The 7,965-nt window shown below is 40.6% G+C and overlaps 1 pseudogene; it reads left to right on the plus strand.

Annotated features, from left to right (window-relative positions):
• The first annotated feature begins 598 nt into the window (after window positions 1-598).
• Window positions 599-7,424, plus strand: LOC149208218 (uncharacterized; annotated as a pseudogene).
• The last annotated feature ends 541 nt before the right edge of the window (window positions 7,425-7,965 follow it).

Here is a 7,965-nt window from a genome sequence, read left to right on the forward strand (position 1 = left end):
CTTGCACGTTTCACAATGACCTTTTTAAAGCGGGCACTTTATGAATGGTGATATGCAATGCGAGAATTAAGCCTAAAAGCTTAAGGACTTAATTTATGTCGGTTCCTATGATAGTTTTGAGCATAGAGTCCTTACTTAATCAATTTTCTTGATTTTGGATGGTTAAGAAAGGTCTTTTGGTGGGTTTAAATCATGCTATATGTTATCACTGAAAATTCTGTTGTCAAAAAATTTTTAGCCTAGCTTAAAGACAGGGTGTTTTCGCAGCGCATGAATTCTTTTTTAGCAGTTTCGCAGCGCTGCCTGTTTAGGTGATTTCGTAGCATGCTACGAAATTGGGATTTGTTCAAGTTTTCAGTGGAGGCCCAAATCCTAACATGCCTATTGTACAGAGTTTTGCTTCCCTCCAGAAATGCAGATGAGAGTAGTGACAGCGTTTTCAAGGAAGAAGTGCATTAAGCTCGTTTGTAGCAATACAGATTTGCTCAGTGCTCTCCCTAAGGCTAATACCTTGAAGATCCTTTCCTGGGACAATCGCTTTTCTCAAGTCAATGAAGTCCTTCTGATCCCAATTCAGGTTAATTATGTTGGAAAAGTAGAGCAAACGATAATATCATCAGTGCAGACAACGACGCAGAGGAAATGGGGGAGCCGAGCAGCAGTAGCGGTAGTGGGAGTGGTAATGGTGGTTCTGCCACCGGCACGACAGCAGATTCATATATTGGCAGTCTCATCAGCTTGACATCAAAGAGCGAAATACGTTATGAGGGCATTCTTTACACCATCGACACCCAAAACTCCAACATTGCTCTGCAAGACGTGCGGTCCTGTGGGATAGAAGGACGAAAGAAAGATGGTCCACAAATTCCTCCTAGTGACAAAGTTTATGATTATATCATTTTTCGTGGAAGTGATATAAAGGACTTGCAAGTGAAATCCTCTCCACCAGCTCAAACAACTTCTCAGATACACAGTGACCCAGCAATAATCTCCCTTCAGTCAACGTACTCCCAGCCATCTCAAGCATCTAATGCATTTGGTGCTGCGAGTGGGTCCTTACCAGATCTTGGTTCTCATAGTGCACATTCTGGTGTACCCTCATCACCATTTCGAGGCGGTGCTCCATTGTTTCAAGCTACAAGGAGCTTAGGATCATGGGGTTCCTCACCTGTTCCCCCAGGTGCAAATGGAACAGGTTTGCAATGCCAATGTACTGGCAGGGATATTATGGGTCTGCAACTGGGCTTCCTCATGTACAGCAGCAACCAGTAAACCTCGATCTGTGACAGGATCAACTTCTTCCCTCCAGTCTATATCTCAAACTGTTTCAGTGTCTACTTCATTAAGTTTGTCAACTTCAGCACCATCTACTCTAGTGACTCCAGGTCGACAATTACTGCAACCTGGAGGGTTTGTGTCTTCATTGAAAAGCTAATCGTCAACGCAGGAACCTAAAGTCGCAGAAAATTCAAATTTGCTATCTCAACCTGTGATTCCAGCAGCACCCGATTCACAGCCTCAGAGAGTGTCAACTCAGCTATTGTTGCCACTTCCAACAACGTCAAGTCAACTAAGAACATCTCAACAGGCTCCGCATGCATCAACAAAATTTACAGAAGATTTTGATTTTACAGCCATGAATGAGAAGTTTAAAAAAGGATTAAGTATGGGGCCATCTTGGAAAAAGTGAATTAAAGGATAAGGATGAGAAAACAGAGAGAAAAACATCATCAGATCTTTGTATTGAGGAGCGAATGAAAATAGCCCTTGATGGCATTATAATTGCAAGTGTGGATCCATGCCCACGTAATGTTGAACTTGGTCAAAACATTAAAATTGCTCTCGATTTTTATGTGCAGTAGCATGGAGAATGCGCGTAAACTGTTTGACAATATCAGCTTTAGAATTTTCTCTTATGGAATGCAGTGATTAAATGCCAAGTGTCAAGTGGTTTTTATAAGGATTTGATTGCCACAAGGCCGCCATTATTAGTGACACCGGGATAGAGATGTGGCATAAGAGCTGGAATTATGTTAACTGGTGTCGTTAAAAGATGAGTGCGCATTGAATAAAAACAAAAGAAGGATGGCGCAATTCCTACGAAAAATACTATCAATTCAGGGTTTCTTGATCTGAACACTCCAAATAATCTTTGTTTGGCATTAATTTTTCAAATGATCTTCATAATCAAATGTCGATGACAGAGAGGAAAAATCGCTGCCGTAGAGACAAGGAAGTAGATGGCAGAGCTCGAAATAGACAAGTTTCCTCAGTCAAGGTGGACTGTATTAATTTGATGTTGTCTTCTACAAACGTTGTAACCGTGCCGGTTACATGCTCCAGCTGTTGGCTTAGAGAAGGAGGATTGTCATATAATTTCTGGCGCTCACTTAAAAGCCACGGTTCAAGAAAATAGAATTAGCAGAAGATGTGACATTGGGAAGCTCGAGATCCATCAGGTGTTTTGTCACCTTACCAATTTAACAGAAGAGTCCCAGGCCTCGATGATATCTCATTAAAGATAACTCATTGTTGAGAGCTACCAGATGGCTTTGTCGATCAAACCTGGTTTTTCACAGTCTCTTAATAATCTTGGTGTGGTCTACACTGTCTAGGGTAAAATGGATGCTGTTGCAAGCATGATTGAAAAGGCTATAATGGAAAATCCTACATATACAGAAGCTTATAATAATCTAGGGATTTTGCACCGGGAGTAGCAGAGATAGTTGTGAATATGTCGGGGTTTCTCATACCCGGTTTTCTGCATTTGGGAGCTTCCAGATTCAGCGAGATTGTAGGTGGGTATATGTACCTTGGCACAGCGTTCACAAGTAAGCCATTGTTTTAACGTTCTAGGATGGGTTCCTACGTTTGTAGCATTGTTTGAAAATGGGGTTTATAGCATTGATAGAAAGGGTTTCCTTGATGCGGTTTAAATTCAGTGGGATTTCAATTGATCTCTTATATGCAAGGCCTTATTTTGTATTTTTCAAATGGTGAACCGTGAAGCCTAGAAAACAACAGATATTCAATTTTGTGAGGGGTTTAGAGGAAGACTGTGTTTTTTTTAAATCACACAGCAGTTTCGTAGCGCGCTACGAAACTGCTGTAGGTGATGATTTTAAATGCAGAGCAGCTATGTTGGTGAGATGATTGAGAAACTTGAAAGAGAGACACATGTCTATCAGTATAGCCTACAGCACATCCAAGATGTGGCAGTCCGCTCTATTTTGGTCAATTAAAGATAAAAGGTAAGCTCTTTTGGATTCGAACATGGTGAGGCAAATCAAAGACCGACAAACAGGAACAGATTCCTATATTTCAGGGTGATGGAAAACATGTTATATTAAGGGCCAACAAGCAATTGCAGACACCTGTTCATGTTCACAAAGCATCCAGATCATAAAGCATATGGTGTTATGCGTGGTTATTAAAGGTATTAAAGAACTTGGAGTGTGCTCTTTAAATGGTAAAGAAAAGTGGAAGACAGGGACCATGAAAATAGGGTGTTCAGGTTTGCCAATTTATGAGTTATCTATACAGCTAGCACCCGAGGGTCAGCTCGTTCAGTGAATGTTCCTCAACATGTCTCAGCCACAACTGAAGGAGGACAACTGTCAATAATCAAGGAGGGAATCATGCATACGAGGGGATAAAGTTAGAGTTTCAATGTGATTAGAACTCTATGTAATTACAGTTCAATACCTTAGGCATTTAATAAGTCTGTTTTAAAGTAGATAAGGTTAATTAATGATAGGCCATCGAGCTCTCCCCTCATGCTTGAGGAGGAGACTCGAAGTAGTGAAGTTGGTTTTCCTATATATAGTGAAAACTCTGATGTAACAAGGGTTGGAGTTTTATAAAAAAAACAGAGTTTTCATATTGGCTTTTGTAAAAAAGACTTTGACAGTAATACAAGCAGTACTTTTTCTTCCCAAGATTCATCATGTGTTAAAATGCTCAGAATATATGTGGTCTTATCTTTTTCCTTTAGATTTTACAGCTCCATAGATGTGCAATCACTCTGAATTCACCTAGTGCTCAGACTTCCTGTGCATATTTATGAGTTGTCTTTATCCTTTCTGTTTTACAGCTCAATAGACATGCAATCACTCTGAATTCACCTAGTGCTCAGACTTCCTGTGTATGTTTATGAGTGGAGGTTCTGTTTGAGAAATGTTCTGAGTGTTTAAACATAATATGCCTTGGCTTCCATGATTGAGTAGTTAATAGTTTACTGCAGAGGTGTTTGACTCCATGAGCCCAATGGAAGAAGTGTTATTTTATTGTTCCAACCAGCTTATTTTCATGTACTGTTTGAAGAGTTAGCCATCTTTTCTTGTTATTAATGCATATCAAAATCTGTGAGAGAGCCCTCTCTGACTAAGGAGGCTAAGCCTTAGTCTAAAGCCTGGTTTGAAATAGTTACATGAGATCTTGCTAAGTAGCAGCCCTTAGTACACGATTTTGTGATAACATTTTGGTGCGTCTGCCGGGAGCCTGAAGATTATTCTTTCCCGAAATCGTGAAGCTGAACTTCTGAAGGTAGCAGGAGCTTAGAAGGTTTTCGAGGTTGCAAAACTACCTTGGCGACTCCATTGTTGAAGAATTCGAAAGTCATACATTCATGGTGATTCCACTGGAGGTATGAAGGACCCAGAAGCTGCCATTCTTTGTTCAAGGTATGCATTCATAGATTTCTCAGGAATTCGTGGTTTCCCAAATCATTTTCCCAAGGATGCATATTTTCTAAGGAATGGTCCCAAATTTAATGGAAAAGATTTGAGTTTAACTCTGAAGCATATCTCAGATTTCTGTCATTTTGCTGTGCTTCTTAGGGTTAAACATGAAGATGTTTGTATAAGATTATTCTATGATTCACTTCAAGGGAAGTGCAAACAGTGGGTTGAATGCTTTCCTGCCAAGTCCATTAAGTCATTTCAAGACCTTTGGCTCATGTTTTTGGAGGAATGGATAGATAGGTCAGAGTTGGTGGCAGACTCTCCCTCAGTTGAAGGTTTCAAACAATGGAATGATGATCATAGTAAAGAAGAAACAAATGAATCTTTTTCTTTGTCATTATCCTCATATCTAAAATCCTTTGACTGCAAGTCAGAGGATAAGATGAAATTTTTTGATGAATTTGCCAAAGACATTGAGAAAGAAATTGAAGGTTTAGAAGGACAAATTCAGGCATACAGTTTTCATGATCATGATCATTATTCTCAGAAGTTTTCTATGGCAGAACGCAAGGAGACTATGCTGGTTCCTTTCTCTTTCACGATTGAGGAACTGAACACTGTGGTTGAAGATCAGTTTGCACAGCTGGAAAGTTACAAGGAAAAACAAGCTGATCATGTATTCTGGGATCCTGTAGCTGATTACATGGAAGAGTTTTATTCTCCAGTATTTCAGTTTTTCAAAGAAGATCAGAGACAATTTCAGTGGCAGCGGTCATCACACTATCATATTGGCTCTGAACTCCGATGCAGTCAAAGAAGTCAAATATCAGATAAAACAGAGGATTGGTTACATTGGAAATTTCATATTGATTGAGCAGAAAGAAGTTGAAATGGTTAGGGTAGGTAGGTAGAGGTAAATGCAAATAAGCTCAAGGTTAACTGAGCATTTTTTTTAGTAGATGTAGCTTTCTTTCTCCTACAGTCATGCTTGTCAAGCAAATTTCTGTTTGTCATAAACGGATAAGGCACTGGACCTGCGAGTTCTTAGTGTACCACAAGGGCACACTATCCCAAGTGGAGCCACTGTTATCACTGAAAATTCTGTTGTCAAAAATTTTTTAGCCTAGCTTAAAGACAGGGTGTTTTCGCAGCGCATGAATTCTTTTTTAGCAGTTTCGCAGCGCTGCCTGTTTAGGTGATTTCGTAGCATGCTACGAAATTGGGATTTGTTCAAGTTTTCAGTGGAGGCCCAAATCCTAACATGCCTATTGTACAGAGTTTTGCTTCCCTCCAGAAATGCAGATGAGAGCAGTGACAGCGTTTTCAAGGAAGAAGTGCATTAAGCTCGTTTGTAGCAATACAGATTTGCTCAGTGCTCTCCCTAAGGCTAATACCTTGAAGATCCTTTCCTGGGACAATCGCTTTTCTCAAGTCAATGAAGTCCTTCTGATCCCAATTCAGGTTAATTATGTTGGAAAAGTAGAGCAAACGATAATATCATCAGTGCAGACAACGACGCAGAGGAAATGGGGGAGCCGAGCAGCAGTAGCGGTAGTGGGAATGGTAATGGTGGTTCTGCCACCGGCACGACAGCAGATTCATATATTGGCAGTCTCATCAGCTTGACATCAAAGAGCGAAATACGTTATGAGGGCATTCTTTACACCATCGACACCCAAAACTCCAACATTGCTCTGCAAGACGTGCGGTCCTTTGGGACAGAAGGACGAAAGAAAGATGGTCCACAAATTCCTCCTAGTGACAAAGTTTATGATTATATCATTTTTCGTGGAAGTGATATAAAGGACTTGCAAGTGAAATCCTCTCCACCAGCTCAAACAACTTCTCAGATACACAGTGACCCAGCAATAATCTCCCTTCAGTCACGATACTCCCAGCCATCTCAAGCATCTAATGCATTTGGTGCTGCGAGTGGGTCCTTACCAGATCTTGGTTCTCATAGTGCACATTCTGGTGTACCCTCATCACCATTTCGAGGTGGTGCTCCATTGTTTCAAGCTACAAGGAGCTTAGGATCATGGGGTTCCTCACCTGTTCCCCCAGGTGCAAATGGAACAAGTTTGCAATGCCAATGTACTGGCAGGGATATTATGGGTCTGCAACTAGTTTCCTCATGTACAGCAGCAACCAGTAAACCTCGATCTGTGACAGGATCAACTTCTTCCCTCCAGTCTATATCTCAAACTGTTTCAGTGTCTACTTCATTAAGTCTGTCAACTTCAGCACCACCTACTCTAGTGACTCCAGGACAACTACTGCAACCTGGAGGGTCTGTGTCTTCATTGAAAAGCCAATCGTCAACGCAGGAACCTAAAGTCACAGAAAATTCAAATTTGCTATCTCAACCTGTGATTCCAGCAGCACCCGATTCACAGCCTCAGAGAGTGTCAACTCAGCTATTGTTGCCACTTCCAACAACGTCAAGTCAACTAAGAACATCTCAACAGGCTCCGCATGCATCAACAAAATTTACAGAAGATTTTGATTTTACAGCCATGAATGAGAAGTTTAAAAAAGGATGAAGTATGGGGCCATCTTGGAAAAAGTGAATTAAAGGATAAGGATGAGAAAACAGAGAGAAAAACATCATCAGATCTTTGTATTGAGGAGCGGATGAAAATAGCCCTTGATGGCATTATAATTGCAAGTGTGGATCCATGCCCACGTAATGTTGAACTTGGTCAAAACATTAAAATTGCTCTCGATTTTTATGTGCAGTAGCATGGAGAATGCGCGTAAACTGTTTGACAATATCAGCTTTAGAATTTTCTCTTATGGAATGCAGTGATTAAATGCCAAGTGTCAAGTGGTTTTTATAAGGATTTGATTGCCACAAGGCCGCCATTATTAGTGACACCGGGATAGAGATGTGGCATAAGAGCTGGAATTATGTTAACTGGTGTCGTTAAAAGATGAGTGCGCATTGAATAAAAACAAAAGAAGGATGGCGCAATTCCTACGAAAGATACTATCAATTCAGGGTTTCTTGATCTGAACACTCCAAATAATCTTTGTTTGGCATTAATTTTTCAAATGATCTTCATAATCAAATGTCGATGACAGAGAGGAAAAATCGCTGCCGTAGAGACAAGGAAGCAAATGGCAGAGCTCGAAATAGACAAGTTTCCTCAGTCAAGGTGGACTGTATTAATTTGATGTTGTCTTCTACAAATGTTGTAACCGTGCCGGTTACATGCTCCAGCTGTTAGCTTAGAGAAGGAGGATTGTCATATAATTTCTGGCGCTCACTTAAAAGCCACGG

The sequence above is a fragment of the Pinus tabuliformis genome, chromosome 1_2 (assembly GCF_031772625.1).
Source record: "Pinus tabuliformis cultivar Carrire ecotype Pingquan chromosome 1_2, CPIR1, whole genome shotgun sequence".
Classification (NCBI taxonomy): domain Eukaryota; kingdom Viridiplantae; phylum Streptophyta; class Pinopsida; order Pinales; family Pinaceae; genus Pinus; species Pinus tabuliformis.